Source organism: Schistocerca piceifrons, chromosome 6 (genome assembly GCF_021461385.2).
Source record: "Schistocerca piceifrons isolate TAMUIC-IGC-003096 chromosome 6, iqSchPice1.1, whole genome shotgun sequence".
NCBI classification, from domain to species: domain Eukaryota; kingdom Metazoa; phylum Arthropoda; class Insecta; order Orthoptera; family Acrididae; genus Schistocerca; species Schistocerca piceifrons.
In genome coordinates, this window is record NC_060143.1 from 538,864,866 (window position 1) to 538,882,363 (window position 17,498).

The window sequence follows — 17,498 nt, forward strand, 5'->3', positions numbered from 1 at the left end:
TTAGTTCCTTTTAATGTGTGTCAGGGCGCTGATGACCTCGATGTTGAGCGCCCAAAAGCCCCAACCCACCACCACACACCACATAGTGGTTGCCATTGCCCTTCTACACTCTGGTGCACCGCCGCCCCTATTGCTGACTGGCTCGCGTCTACAACAATAGCTAGCTGTGCTTAGTGAACTGGGTGAGCGAGCAACACTGCTTTTCTGAGGCTTGCTTGAAGATCATTAAATGCTTTGTCCATTTCTTGTGTCCACTTAATTATTCGTCGACCTTTGGCGTCGCGTCCCTCGAGTACATCAGTGAGTGGCGCTTGCACCGTAGCCGTTGGTGACAGATGACATCTATAAAAATTTATTACTCCCATATATCGTCGTAGCTCTTGGTAGTTTGTCGGTTTCGGAAGGGCCTGTATTGCCGCGATCTTCTCTGGCAGAGACAATATACCTTCTGATGACACAGTATGGCCGAGGAAAGTGACTTGGTTCTTGTGCATGACGCATTTATTTTCGTTTAAAACGACTCCGTAGTGAGATAGACGCTTGCGAAGTTGACACAGATGTTGTTCATGTGTTTGACTATCCGGAGAGAAAACCAAGATGTCATCAAGATAAGCAAAGCAAAATGTTAATCCCTTTATCACTTCGTCGATAAAACGCTGCCAAGTCTGTGCTGCGTTCGTAAGGCCAAAAGGCATAAATGAAAACTCCAATAAACTGCTGTCTTCTGAACATCCCTTGAAGCCACCGGTATCTGGTTGTATGCTTTCTTGCAATCGAGGACCCTAAATTTTTCGCGCCGGTCAAAGTACATGTGAAGTCCTGTATATTACGTACTGGATATCTATCTGGAATGGTTCTTGAGTTTAATGCTCGGTAATCCCCACACGGTCTCCATGATCCATCTTTCTTACTTACTAAGTGTAGGGGTGAAGACCACGGACTGTCTGACCGGCGAATTATTCCCGACTGTAACATTTCCTCGAATATCGCCTTTGTTTCTGTCAATCTCTATGGTGCGATTCTACGTGCTCGTCGTGAAGCTGGTTGTCCTGGCGTGGTACGAATATAGTGAACCGTACTATGTTTAACTTCTTTTGCCTGCCAGAACATCTCCGATTCTTCTCTTCGTCATGTAGCTCTTCGGCCACAGAGTTGCCAATCGCCGGGTCTAGTGTAGCAGGGGATACAACCCGTCGGCTTTGAACAATGACGTAACAAGTCGCCAGAGAGCATGTATTACAAAGATGAAAGAGCCGAAGAGAATGTTGAGAAACAAAGGAATGCTAGAGAGATAAACTTTATTTCACATATATAAAAGGGCCAGTAGTATTTTCACGTTAACGATAACGCGTGTTTGTATCTTAGTATTTCTGCGCAAAATACAATGGAAAGAAATGAATGAAATTACATGTATGTCAGTTGTGTCTCGAAAGTCTTTCGAACTGTATTGCTTAAGTGCAGTACGGGATACAAGTTCAGCGTACTCGATTTCTTAGTTTCAAGTGGCATTGCTGTCCTGTTGTTCACTTGAACTATGTATCCCCTGCTTCGCTAAACCGCAAATGAAACACCCGATACAAATTAAAAGCTGATTCGAAGTGTGTTGCTTAAGTACAGTCCGGAATACGAGTTTGTCGTAAGGCGATTTCTTCGTTTTCACTAGCATTACTGTCCTGTTCTTCGCCTGAACGATGTATCCTCGGGTTCAGTAAACCCTAAGTGGAACACGGGATTCAAATTGTAGATGTGCTGTTTATTTCGTCTCCGCTATTACTAACAGTCCTTTCTTACGTACATATCAGTATTACTGATGACAGAAGGACCTACGTATGTAATATATGTATACCAGACTTCCATTGACCTCGATATATGTACACTGGTAACGAATAGGTGGAAATACACGTACGTTACATTTGCAACCTGTTTCATTTTGTACGTTTTGATGGTTTATTTAACCTTTGTGTTTCACTTGTTGAAAGGGAACTACACAGTGATCTTGTCAAAAGCCGAGAAGGGATTCTTCTTAGTGTTGTAGCTCCCTTCAGTAGCTGTAAGTGTTTTTTGGCTTTTTTTAAAAAAAATCTCACGAGATAGAATAAACAGATCCTACTTTATTAAGCAATCAATAAAAAAACGAAACTGAAACATAACAGCAAAAGCGAAAATGGTAAACTGCAAATAGAATAGATTACGAAGTCTTCGTAATCTATTCTATTTGAATATTTGAACTGCAAATAGAATAGATTACGAAGTCTTCGTAATCTATTCTATTTGCAGTTTACCATTTTCGCTTTTGCTGTTATGTTTCAGTTTCGTTTTTTTATTGATTGCTTAATAAAGTAGGATCAGTTTATTCTATCTCGTGGGATTTTTTTTTAAAAAAAGCCAAAAAAACACTTATCATCTACTGTGCCTTGGACGCTAATAGTATCCCATTCGTTACTTGAGCTATATAGCTATACGCAACATTTTTATCTTGCTCGCGAATTGACATATATAGTGTCAGTGTAAAGGCGAAGTGAAGTACGGAATACAAATTACAGTTGTGTCGTCAGTGTAAAGGCGAAGTGAAAGATGTTGTTGTGATGGGGGTTTCGGAGTACACATTCGAAAATGTCATGCTGATACTAGAGCTGGAAAACGAAAAAAGATCGCCAGCTCCCAAATTTCTGTTACGTACTTCGCAACACGGAAATACACATATTGGTGGAATAAGAAAGTGAAATATGGCAAAATAGTGAAATATAGATAAAGAAGGAAATGGAAAAGAGAACTTACCACACGGAAATATCGACGAATAACGGAAGGTCGCCTAAACAGACAGTAATGAAAATCACATACCCACACTCACAACAAACACATTACGAAATCTCTCTCTCTCTCCCATACACACACACACAAACACAGACACACACATTCACCAACCCCCCTTCCCCCCCCCCCCCCCCCCCTCCTGAAATTGAGATGTTTGGAACGGTACATTTTGCCCACATGTTTAATGAAACATTTAAACGGGCAATATGTCCGCGGAATGCTTTGTCTCCAAGAATACTCATCTAGATGGCTTTGAAGAGTTGAAATCTGGCGTTTCCCTTTCCCTATGAGTGATTTTACCACTGACCAGTACCCATCTATGCTGTTAATGCAGGCGCCTGTCGATAGAGATCTAAATTCAATGTTATGGTTTACTACAAGATGTTGGTAACCCCTATCCCCTAAATCCCTATAAGAAGAAAACCCGTCTGAAATAACAATAGATCCCTCTGCCACCTGATCTTCAATTAACCTAACCAAAACTTCCTTACTTCTATTTGGTACTACTCTAATGACTACATCATTACAATGCTGACCTGAAACTACTGCCCCCCACACCCATAATCCAACCGGAGGTTCCCCCCTATTGTATTTCCTTTTCCCAAAATGAGATTCATCAATTTCGACCATAACGCCCGGCCCCCCCAACGGCCCCCTCTATTTCATATATTCCCCACAAACCTCCCTACAAAACGAGTACCAGTCTACTACGGTATGGTTACTGACACGACACTCATGCACACACAGCCATACAGGATATCTTAAACACCAACAATATGTGATTTTCATTATGTCTCTGAGGGCGAGCTTAGATTTCTCGAACCACATCTCTCGTCTAATGGACCGCCACAACCGATCTTTGCTGCAGCGCCATACGAATAAGTCGTTGAGTACGGCGACTCGATACACTCGTAAGGCGCATATGTTCGCCGCACTCACGACATTGAACGTATTCCGCAATGAGACCACACATTTGCAGGAAGCAAATTGTGGTCAACGTATCTTGGCCCATAACTTCCCTTAAATCGTCCAGATTCATTGGGATAGACAAATCCATCCCTATAAACGAAAATAAGACACTACAAATTGTTCTATAATAAAAAATTAATAATCCACATTACCTCAATATCATTAAGAAAAATATTAAGTACCGTCTGAATAAAAAACAAACAATTAAGTTAATTAAATCACACGTTTAATGATATAGCGAATATCAAGCGATCGCTTTTAGATTAACATTCAATTATTTTAATGATAGTGCTTATTAGAACACAGAACTGCTTTATTATCTATGCCTCGAAGTGAAGACATTACTATCTATGACTAATGAATGACGTCATTGTTCAAAGCCGACGGGTTGTATCCCCTGCTTCACTAGGCCCCAATCGCCCGTAGCTTCTCACAAGTTGTATGCCATTTAGTGCTTGATATTGCACCGTTGTCTGTCAGATTTAACAAACGTTTTCCTTGTAAATCGACCGCCAACTCGAAATGTGCCAGAAAATCAGCGCCCAAAATAGGTTCTGATATACCAGCTATCACAAAAGACCAGGTAAACTGTTTGGAAAAACCCACATCAATCTTGCTCACTTTACATCCGTACGTGTTAATCACCGAGTTATTCACTGCCTTCAAACGTGGCTGTATGTCTTTTTCGTTGTTTGGCGCATGGCTGACAGGAAGCGAACTAATGTCTGACCCGGTATCCACCAAAAACCTTGTACCCGTAAGTACGTCTGATACATACAATCTTTTCGAAGCAGGAGGCATATGTATTGACGATTGCTGTCGCTGACATGAAAACACTGCACTGTTTCTGTACATACCTTGGTTGTCTGAGTAGGCGCACGGTGATGTACATCTTGTAGCATCTCTCCCAAAGCGTTTATGGTACCAACACGCCTTACGCTCGTCCTCTTGTTCACTTCGTGTTTCACGCCCAGCCCGGTTTCTCTTGCGCTTAAAGATAACTTGTGGTTGCTGTAGCTGCGTTCGCAAACCCTCTATTGCAGTTTTTAAATCTCTAATTTCGTTTGAACTGTTTGTTGTTTGTCGCGTTCCGACCGCGGCACAGTTTAATTATATAGTCAGTTTGGTCTTGCTTGTAATGGTAGTTATCGTACGTGGCATCTGTCGACGTCATTGCTACTGTTGTAGTAGGCTCGTGCGTCTCGTAGATTCTGTCCGCAGCGAGCAGCAGTTTGTCAACTGATCTTTCGTCGTATATAGGTAGTGTAGTTCTTACTTGCGTTGGTAGCTGTTGTTGCCATACGTGCAGTAACAGTCTATCAGAGACTGTCGAACCATATACCAGGCTGCGTAAATGACGCCAGTATTCTGGCGGGGTCCTATCTCCCCGTTTCTCTTGGTACAGTACTTGTTTGACTCTGATGTCGACTGACTTCACACACCGAGAAATTAATTCTTCTCTCAGTCTACAGTATGATCCTTCTGTAGGCGGGTTCACTATAATGGCAGATATCAAAGCCGAGGTCTGATGGTGCAAATTACTTATCACCAAGGTGAACTTCTCGTGATCACTGACTACTCTTTGTTGTAGAAATATATTTTCCATTACCGTGAACCCGTTGAGTTGGTGAAGCGTTGAAACCAGCAGGTAGTTCCATTGCTGTTACTTGCTGTTGTGCTGCAGTAGTCCCAGTTTCTGATGGAGTTGTTGAGAAATCTGCCACCTTCATTGTGACTTTCAGTTCGCCTGTCTTGTCTGAATACGTTATGGCTGGTTTCCTCCGACTTAGGGTTAGGCCTTATATACCTAACCCTATGTGATGTTTCAAATGTCAACGATTTGGTCATACAACGATGAGTTGTGGGGGTGAACCGACCTGCTGTATATGTGGCAAGGCAGCTCATGAAGCTGGGACCAACTGCCTATCTCCAGCACTGTGTATCAACTGCTCTGGGAGCCATCCTGTCTGGAGCAGAGACTGCCCCATCTTTGCGGAGGAAAGAAAAATTCAGGATATAAAGGTGACAAAGAGGATACCTTATGTGGAAGCCAAAAAAGAGTATAAGGCGACAAAACCCGCTGTCTTTGTCACATTCTATGCCTCCTTGGTGCAAAAAAGTGTGTCAAAAGTAGACGCTTCGACGCAGACCATGTCCAGCGTAGCAATATCCACCACCAATACCTGTACCTGCGTTTGTACCTGCGAGAGCACAACCAATAAAGATATAGCTATTCAGGCTGCTCCGACTGAACCAAACGCTATTGCAGAGAAAGCTACAGTGAAGACTTAGAAGGCACCCCAGAAACCGAGTGCCTCTCCATTTCCCCCATCCCCTGCTTCCACCAAGAAAAAGGGACCAGGGGAAGGAGCATGACGTTTGGTGTCAAACCTGCCAAAGGCACCATCGGATGTCGTCATGGCATCCCTGACTGATGAGGAGGAAATCATCATGGAGTTTGATACCTCTTCACCAGAACCTGGCAGCCCCTCTGCTGCCACTCGCTCCACAAGTATCTTAACTCCATTCTCTACTCTTTCTTGAAATATCTCTGCTCCAAGCCCATAACATTGCTATCAGTGTTCAAACAAAATGGCAAATTAAAATCAGGTATGTGTAATAAGCGTTGCTTCCTCAACTCTTGCTTAATTTTATCAAACTCTTCCTGACAATTTTTATCCCAAACCCAAACAGTGTTTTTCTTGAGTAACTGACTTAACCATGGAGCATTCAGACTCTGATCACTTATTTGTTTTCGGTAATAGCCGCATAATCCAAAGAAAGACTTTAATTGTTTTTTGGTCTTAGGAATAGGAATTTCTGAAATTGCTTTAATGTTTTCTGGATCTGCCAAAATTCCCTTGCCTGTGACAACATGTCTGAAAATTTCTAATTCAGAAACTGCAAATTTACATTTCTCTAATTTCAATGTCATCCCCCCTTTCCTAAGTTTTTCACAAACTGACTTCAAAATCGAAAAATGTTCCTCCCAATTTTGTCCTGTAACCAAAATGTCATCTACATAAATTATAAGTTTAGATGCAAGTTCTTGCCCCAGTACATGATCGGAAGCTCTTATAAATTCGGAAACAGAAGAATTTAACCCAAATGGCGCAACACAATATTGGTAACTCATACCATTGTACAAGAAAGTGGTAGATTTTCTAGAATTTACCAAAAGTGGTACCTGATGAAAACCTGAAGTTAGATCCAAACTTGACATATATATTATATCTGTAAATTTATAGAGTAACTCATCAATATTTTCGGGGTGGTCTGTCTGTCTGAACAAAGTTTTGTTTAAGTGTCTAGAGTCCAAAACCAATCTTACTCCACCATCTTTTTTTAAAACAACTACTAAAGGATTATTATATGCACTGATACTCCTTTCTATTGTATTACATCCTTCCATCTTTTACAGCTCCTTCTCAACAGCAGGTCTTTTTGATATTGCAATACTGTATGGCTTTATGAAAAATGGTTCATGAGGTTTTACCTGAAGCTCACAGTGAAACCCTTTACCCTATCAGATATGTCACTGAAAACATCACTGCATTCACACAGCAGATTTTATAATTGTTGTTTTTGCTCCCCAGATAAATTTTGTTTTTCTGAAAGTTTCACATTTACTAAATTCCCAAATTCAACTTCATCAGTATCAAATCTATGAATTTCAATGTTCTCCAATCGATTTTCTTTTATTAAATTGATACTGTCAAAATTTCCATTACTCTGATCCCCAAGTGTCTTCACAAATTTTGTCTGAATGTATTCCCTTTCACTGGTTTCTATCAAAAGTTTTCTTCCACCCCAATCAAATGCTGTATTTACTTTTACTATCCATTTCATACCCAATAGAAAATTCTTATTAAATTCCTGAATTACAAAACATCCCTGTGTGAACAACTTGCCTTCAATTAAAAATGTCACTAAAGCCTGGCTTTTTACCAATTTATTGCTTTTCCCAGTAGCACCTTTTATCTTTACCCCAACAACTGGCACTTCAACATAATCTTTCCCCACTTTTAATTTCTTGCTTAACCTTTCAGATATTCCTAATATCTCACTTCCTGTATCAATTAAACATTTATCAACCCATGACCCGACTTGAAATTTTATATAAGGACTGCAAAATCGATCGCTTTTCTCAGAACCAGTATCATCATGCAATAAATCACTTTCAATTTCCCCAAACCTATACTTATCAGAATCATATGGTATACCATTATATGCATTATTTGTCACAGTTATAAAATTTGGACAAGATACAAAGTTGTCATTAGTACTCTCTATTATCTCAAATAGCCAAGAATTTTCATCCAAATCACATTGTATACTACTGAAGTACTTACCCTTCAGCTTTTCAAAAATAAAATATCTCATCTTTTTCCACCATTCAGGACATATAGTTTCACATACTTTAATAAGCATCTTTCTAAAGTTTTTTTCAAAAGAAATATTCTCACTGTTCAGCCATAGATTCATATGAAATGTGTGTGTGTCATTAGTATCTGTAAATGTTTCACTTTGGCTAGCAGTTATACATCTGTCATCATTTGCGTAGTCAGATTCTTTACCAAGAACATCAAAATTTACACTTTTACATACACCTTGCTTGTGAGCCTTATTCATCCTGGTAACATCCCTGGGAATTTCTATAATATTCTCACTATTTAATCCATTTTCAACCATGTGTATACCCAACTCCCTATTTAAACTAGAGAAACACCTTTCCTCAACATCATCATCAATATCATTACCATCATTATCAACTTTATCATCAACATTATCATCATCATCATCATCATTATCATTACACATATTCAGGTCATACACATTCAAATTATCCCCCAAAATATTATTTCCCCTTTTCTAAAGTTACCAGATCCCTTTCACCAATACATTCATTCTCGCAGCATGCACACACTGTTTCATTCACACACGTCTCTGAACTGCTACAAATCTGACTACAAATTCTTCTCTGCATAAGTGTAAAACTGTTAAATTAAATGAATCACAATTACTTTTATCTACTGTATGTTCTTGGGTACTGAAAATTTTATCTTTATCAATATCATCAATATTTTCCTCCTGAAATTTCTTCAATAAGTAACAACTAATGACCTCATGTGATAGCTTAGGTATGGATCTGTCATGTTCGGGTTTATGATAGTCACCTCCATTGGTCCTTTCATCATGATCACCTTCTGCCTCAACCTTGCGGACCTTCAAGGGGGCATCTACTCGTTTTTTATTTCCTGAATAACAACTGGTTCCTGTTTAAACTGCTGATTGTGGTTCTTCCAATGTCTCGGATCAACATTTCTGTTCCCATTCCTATGCCAAACATTACCTGGTTGTTGGTAGTTACTATTGTACTGATCTCTAGCAAAATTTCTGTGATTTTGATCCCTAAAGTGTTCTCTATTTTGTTGATAATTTCCGTGAAAATGTTGTTCTTGTTTTGAATGAAAATTATGGTCCTTCTTTTGAAAATTATTGTTGTATCCCCCTGAATTTTGACTGACACAATGATAATTGTTTTGTTCCCCTTTTTGAAAGTTATCATTTCCCCAATTTTGACCACTACCTTTCTGAGTCAACCCACTGTGTGTTCTTGTTGTTACCCTATCCAACTTTTCAATATAATTGAGAAACTGCTCAACATTACTATCAGGACAATGAACTAAACTCAGCTGCATTGCTGATGGCAATCTTCTTTTTAAGGTATGAATTTTGATCAAGTCATCCAAAGGTTTTGTTAAATGAATAAGTTTTGGAAGTTCACTTTTGTAAAATTGTTTAATGCTCCCATCTGATCCTCTATAGTTTCTCCCATTCAAAAATTCACTTTTGATTCTAGTTTGTTTAAGATCATCCAAAAAATTTTCCAGAAATTGTGATTCAAATTCTGGTAAGGTCATCCCCACAGCTACAATCTGGTTTGCCCAAGTCAAAGCTTCCTCTTCAAAGAATTTTTGCACAAATTTAATTTTCATATCATCTGGTGAGTGAGGTAAAAAAACAATCCTTACAATACTGTATAAAATCAATGGGATGTAAGGGTCCATCCACCGAAAAGTGCTTCACTGGAATATTAGATACAAGATCGCATGTGGTGACATTGTGATTTTTACTTTGAAATTCAATGTCGAAACTTTCAATTTTTTCGCCATGTTCTTTGACAGATTTTTTGTTTTCTAAATCATTGCATTCTACTTTTTTCTAGAGTAACCAAACGACAGTTTTTTGTTATACATTTTTTACTAAACCTTTTGTGTTCTCATCCAAATTTTTAATTTCTCCTTTTATCTCATTAAAATCAATTAAATTTCTTTCGCTATCTGCTAGTAACTTATTTCCTACAGTATTAATTTCATCGCTCAATTTAGCATCAATTTGTTTTACTTTTGCTTCCACAGATTCTATTTTTCCTCAACACCCCCAACCCTGTTCGAAAGATCACCCTCTTGAGTATTGACTGCTTGGACTTGCAACAAATTGTTATCAATTTTGTCATCCCAGTATGTCTTATTGTCGTCAACTGATTGTTTAATTTCTTTCGTGAAATTTACAAGAGAACTTTTTAAATCAAATTGATCGGTTCTTTCTGTTTCATTTGACCTGTCCTGATTTTTGAAGTCTATTAAATTACTATTTTCTACTTTACGCACAATACTCTCGAAAACCTCATAAATCACTGTGAAGAAAAAATTTTAAAAATACAGCAATAGAAAACAAGATAAAAATAATGTTTTAACAAAATACGAGGGTTTCGTGACTTATCTGGAACTCTCTTTTACCGCAACTCTCTTTTACCGTTGCAAATCCACGTTTTCCATCCATGTGATTGTTGACCAAAATTCTTGAAATTCCGTCTTCTGTCGAAAATTATATTTTTTGCCGAAACATTTCTTCTCCAAAGCTTTTACTTCCCGATGAACTCAAATACTGCAAAAGAAATTCTGAAAAACTGGTATTAACATACAAAAATTTTCTTCTTCGTAGCACTGTTGAAGGTCACGTGAACACAATATCCCGCTTACAGTCCCCAGTTGAAATATGCTCACTATTTTTATAGATTTGAATTTAGCATATTTCGTGACAGTACTCACTTTTCCGTGGATGTTTATAAGATGATATTTGACTTTTTTGTGTTGGCTTCAGTATGATTCCGTAATGCTGTTTCGTCGGCTGCAGAAATGTCCTGGTTCAATGCGTTTGCCTCATTTTTGGTGCTTCAAATACCATTTTTCCGAATGTGCTTCTTTCTTGATGTTTATATAGAAAAGTAGTAGAACAGGGTGTCTACGACCCGGGACAACCGGAAGATCCGGGAAAAACCCGGGAATTTTTGCATCCAGGAGAAAACCTAGAAAAACCCGGGAATCTTTTTGTGTTCCGGGAATTTTTCATTGTTTTAGTTTTCAGTTGAATTTTTGTGATTTTGACTGGTAAAGAACCAATACTCTAACAAAAAAATTTACTGTATCCCGCTTCTGCAGAATAATACTGCAGCAACAAAACATGAACGAGAGAAAAAAATTAAATTAAAACTTAAGTCACAAAGAAAATGCGACATATACAATAACAAAACACAGTGCTCATACAAGCGTCTGACAGCAGCAAAGTGTGTCAAAGGCTTTAGGAAGACTGCAGTGCTTCTTAACAACAAATTGCCTCCAATGAGCGTGAAGTGACAGTTTTTTACATTAGATTCGTTTTAATGCAAGGTCTTTCAATGTTTCACACGTACGAACATGCGGACTTCCTGCGTCATCGCAGCTGCAAAAGTGCAGTGACGCCTGTTACCTGGCGCTCTCTGGCAACTGCTGAAACGTACCTTTCTAATAGGTCATGGAAAAATATTGCGAATATTGCTTTGAGAAGCGTTACTTTCAAAGTAAATTTCCTTTTATGTAAGATAAACTATGTGAGAGAGTGTATGACGAATTTCTTAAATCACAGAGCGTTTGACTCTCATTTAATAATCAACTCTTTGGGGACGACCATATGAAGAATTTCGAGCCCAGAAGATCAGACATTTACGACGTTATCAAAAAATTTTACTGGCACATTTATATGGTGTATGATGTGCAAGAAAGATGAACAATATATGTGGAAGCTTAGCTTCCCCTGCAGCTTATTAATCTTAGAGACCAATATTATATGTTGTGGTGTCACAGCCAGACACCACACTTGCTAGGTGGTAGCTTAAATCGGCCGCGGTCCATTTAGTACATGTCGGACCCGCGTGTCGCCACTGTGTGATCGCAGACCGAGCGCCACCACAAGGCAGGTCTCGAGATACGGGATAGCACTCGCCCCAGTTGTACGACGACTTTGCTAGTGACTAGACTTACGAATCCTTTCTCTCATTTGCCGAGAGACAGTTAGAATAGCCTTCAGCTAAGTCCATGGCTACGACCTAGCACGGCGCCATTAGCCTTACATAGTTTGATAGTTATCGTATGAAATGTCTCAACAAGAAGAACGATGTATACAACAAGGATAAATAAAAGATAAGTATTCGAGGAACTGCATACTTTTCTTATTAGCTTTCACTACTTATCCTGTTCCAGAATTCACGCTCGTCTGCGTTAGATTTCGGCCTCCTCTATCTACAAGGTGTTGGCACATTTACCAACACATCATATGTGATAGCTTTTCTTTTCTTGTAGCAACAATTGTACATTAATTGAAGCTATTAATTTTTCTTATTTGTGTGTTCGCGCTACTTAAGAGTGATCTTGCTATTGGCTGACTACGTCACGTGTCAAATGCTGTCATCAGCTAGTGAGATCAGGTAACATGAGCTGTGACTGGCTTACAAAAGCGCGTCGCAATCTCGATTTTAATGCTTCGGAAAGTAACATGCGGTGTTTGGTGGAATTCGAATTTATACCTTCGTAACACGGAAATATGCAGTGTATATGTTGCTGCACATCAAAGATCTTTCCAAAACGTGTTTTTTCCCCTGAGTTTCATCTTCCAAAGTGCCGGGAAATTTTACGCCGGTGTATAAAACCATAAACCATAAAAGGATTGATAAATGCCGAGGAAAAGTATACTGTCACTTAACATGGAAAAAGTGTATTTTCACCTGGGAGAAAGTGTATTTTCAACCGGGAAATCTGGGAAAAATCCGGGAATTATTTTTCCTTGTCCATGTAGACACCCTGTAGAATAACTCATTTTTGCTGGTCACTTGCAAATTATTATAACGGGGACCTGTACATTGTTCCACCGTCACACACCGAGTGTTCACTGCCGACTGACTACGGTCAAAGACGACTCCAGCGTCAAAGACATTTCGCACAACACACAAGTTTCCACTTGTAACCAGTCTCTTTGATATTATTCGTCGCCTCTACTAATATTAATCAATATGCTGTCACTCTCGAACATATAAGCAAATTAGCAAAACAATAAGGCAAATTACAATTCCCAAAAAATATTCTGACAAAAATATAAGAAAACATTTACAACCTCCCTCATTAGATTTTGTATCGACAAATCCGATAGAAAATAACACATCTCCCAGATCCATTACAGCTTCTAGCACTCGACGTGCAACATGTTTTACGACCTAGACGGGTGAAATAATAAAATTCCGTCGATGAAAGCTTCTCTGCGGACAGAGCACATGCTGGTATTTGACAATGACTGAAAGGAAATTGGTTGTGAACTTTTCAAGGAGATAATCCTACTATTCACTTCAATAGATTTAGCGAAAAGAGGAACAACCGAAATCCGGATGTAGATGTAGTGCTAACAGCATTTTCCCTTATAGCGCAACGAACACAAATGTATAAGCACATCTCAAAATTCTTAGTCACATTAAACTGTATTTGCACATTGAAAAATTAAATGAAAATAAAAACCAATACCCGGAAAAGGACTCTGAAGTCGCTACCTTCAGTTTACGCTGAAGTCGTGACTTTCCGTTTACGAGGCTGTAACGGTACTGCGAGACCTAGGAAACTAGTATAGAGCATTGGAAACCGACGCCTACACTGGTTGGATGAGGCCTGAAGGGACTAAAAACGAGGTATCTGCTAAGAAAATTGCAATTGACGGAATCGGTAATCAGTAGCAGCTGATTGCTGAAGAATCCCATGGCATCGTATAAACATCTTTGATGGTCGCTCATCTTTCTGAAGACCTCAGTATCGACATAACGTTAAAATCTAGACATCCATTTGTTTACGTCCAGATAAAATGCGGAATGCACTCTTCCGAAGACGTTGTTTCGTATAGCGTACATCCAGCTTCCCTTCCTCATTTATTTTTTCCGAAAAAATTAGGGGCGTTATATTAATTGTACTCCTGAATCCAGTATCTTGCAAACACCTGTACAGAGTACGTCGTATTATTAAACTATTCCTTAATTATTTCGAACGATAGAATACTACGGAAGTTTAAAGACAGTGAAAGTAGGAATATAAACGCAAATGTTGCTAAGTTCAGCTTAGCTTACGTAAGTTCTTATCATCTGACGTTCATTTAACACTGGAACTATGCAGGAAGGACATTCTGTTAGTACCTTCGTAAACTGTTTCGGTGTAATGAAAAGCACTCTCGGTTAAAGTCTAGAATAGGGACAATGGCGTATGTAAGTATTTCGTGCGGAAATATTGTCAGCACGTGCCGTTAGGTACGTTGGGAACAAATGAAGGCGCTTCAGCGTTTGTGTTAACGCAGCTTATGAGAGAGCAGGAAACAGTCGACGGGTTCTTAGCGTCGCAAGCCATAATGCAGAAAAAAAAGAGTGAAATAATTCTGTTTGTGTTGTTACGCAGTCGATCTGCGCGAGCATACTGAGTGGATCAATGTTTTGTAATTAAGTCATGGGACGATTGCCGTGAAAGACTATGAATAAATGTAACTGCTTCTTTTCTTCTTGTTTGAGTTCTGCGAATAAGTATAAAGCAAAAATTGAAAGCGTAACAAATTTGATGCATATGGCTTGAAGAATAATGCAGCAGCCCACAAAAAGCAAAAACATGACTGGCTCTTGTTGATTCTGCTTCCTCCACACATACTGGAAGAGGTAGCTGCCAAAGAAATTTTTGCACTGCCTCCTGCCATCAAGGGACCGTTAAGTGGCAATCGCAGTGCCTTCTGTAGTATTTGTGTGGGCACCTGCCTCAGGTTCACAGAAGGTCGGTTTATGATTCACGTGAATGTGTCGGAAACCTTCATTTTTCAAACATTTATATCCTGAGAAACAGTCGGAAATAATGGTTGTCCCGGGCAAAATATTTTCGTAAATGAGTTTCAGAAGAAATGCTTTTGAGCGCCTTGGTGCAACAGAAAAAAAACCTCTTGTACGTATTTCGCTGTATAGCACCATACACCCATCGTCCTGTTTTCTTGTTAACCTGTCAAACTTCTTTCCAACAGTATTTCGGCGATCTCGACAATCTATCCTTTGCCACATAGTCTGTCATTCTATCTGAGACAAATCTCCGTGCAGACTGTGTCTACGGAATTGTCGCCAGCCATCACAGTTTGCTTCGCTGAATCTAATTCATACAGCCATAAGTATGTTAACTGAAACTGTACTAATTTGTAGCTTCCTACCAGAAAACCAGGAGTTCTTTCTAATAGAACACTTCGAGAAGTGACTAATTTTGTTACATTTCCAAACAACTCCATCAACACAAAGTTTGGATTGTTTAAGAACCATTTCACTCCCACATTTAATACACTTCCGAGTCTCCGCAATTAATCAGTGACGCATACTCCAGCGGATGGTGTCACCGTGCTGAACTAAATGTGTTAAACCACTCCATACTATCTGCTGACTTAATCACGGAATACCTCAACTCACTAATGCACCGAAAAATTGCAAACAACGCAATGGTTTCAATTTCGGGGCCAGAAATACATTGCCTAACCTCGGCGTTGAGCTCTTGTAAGCCCCAACACACACACACACACACACACACTCGCCTCTCCTTGTATGAAAGTATCATCCCAATGGCTACGCGAAACTAAACTTACGCGTTGTCAACCTATGAGCAGTAGATAAACTACCTCAAAACATTAGGTTCACTGCATTCATACCTCCGTAGTTCACCGCTTTGACTCTTTCCGTGACGTCACTGACGTGCCGTACCCAGTCTCGAACGTGTTGGATGCTTTGATTGTGTCATCAAAAATGTCAGCTTACGTTGTTTACGGTTGGCGCTTTGGTTGTGCGGAGACGTAGCGTAGGTATGGGGACTACTGAAGAACGGGATACAACCCGTCGCCTTTGACAAATGACTCCAGAATTTGCTAGAGATGACTTTTTACACAGATTTAACAGCAAAGACGAGTGTTCATAAACAAAGGAACGCAGGAGAGAGAAAACGGAAGGTCGACATATATCATGTGTATTAAATACACTCCTGGAAATTGAAATAAGAACACCGTGAATTCATTGTCCCAGGAAGGGGAAACTTTATTGACACATTCCTGGGGTCAGATACATCACATGATCACACTGACAGAACCACAGGCACATAGACACAGGCAACAGAGCATGCACAATGTCGGCACTAGTACAGTGTATATCCACCTTTCGCAGCAATGCAGGCTGCTATTCTCCCATGGAGACGATCGTAGAGATGCTGGATGTAGTCCTGTGGAACGGCTTGCCATGCCATTTCCACCTGGCGCCTCAGTTGGACCAGCGTTCGTGCTGGACGTGCAGACCGCGTGAGACGACGCTTCATCCAGTCCCAAACATGCTCAATGGGGGACAGATCCGGAGATCTTGCTGGCCAGGGTAGTTGACTTACACCTTCTAGAGCACGTTGGGTGGCACGGGATACATGCGGACGTGCATTGTCCTGTTGGAACAGTAAGTTCCCTTGCCGGTCTAGGAATGGTAGAACGATGGGTTCGATGACGGTTTGGATGTACCGTGCACTATTCAGTGTCCCCTCGACGATCACCAGTGGTGTACGGCCAGTGTAAGAGATCGCTCGGCTACGGCACTGCGTAGGATCCTACGGTCTTGGCGTGCATCCGTGCGTCGCTGCGGTCCGGTCCCAGGTCGACGGGCACGTGCACCTTCCGCCGACCACTGGCGACAACATCGATGTACTGTGGAGACCTCACGCCCCACGTGTTGAGCAATTCGGCGGTACGTCCACCCGGCCTCCCGCATGCCCACTATACGCCCTCGCTCAAAGTCCGTCAACTGCACATACGGTTCACCTCCACGCTGTCGCGGCATGCTATCAGTGTTAAAGACTGCGATGGAGCTCCGTATGCCACGGCAAACTGGCTGACACTGACGGCGGCGGTGCACAAATGCTGCGCAGCTAGCGCCATTCGACGGCCAACACCGCGGTTCCTGGTGTGTCCGCTGTGCCGTGCGTGTGATCATTGCTTGTACAGCCCTCTCGCAGTGTCCGGAGCAAGTATGGTGGGTCTGACACACCGGTGTCAATGTGTTCTTTTTTCCATTTCCAGGAGTGTATTTCGAACATAATGTTAAAGATATCGCTTGTGTAAGAAACAAAGAAAAAAAGGGAAACAAGTAGCTTTTGCATGGAGTACCTCCGTTGACATATGTACACCATGTGATCAAAAGTATCCGGACACCAGGCTGAATATGACTTACAAGTTCGTGGCGCCCTCCATCGGTAATGCTGGAAATCAATATGGTGTTGGCCCACCCATAGCCTTGATGACAGCTTCCACTCTCTCAGGCATAC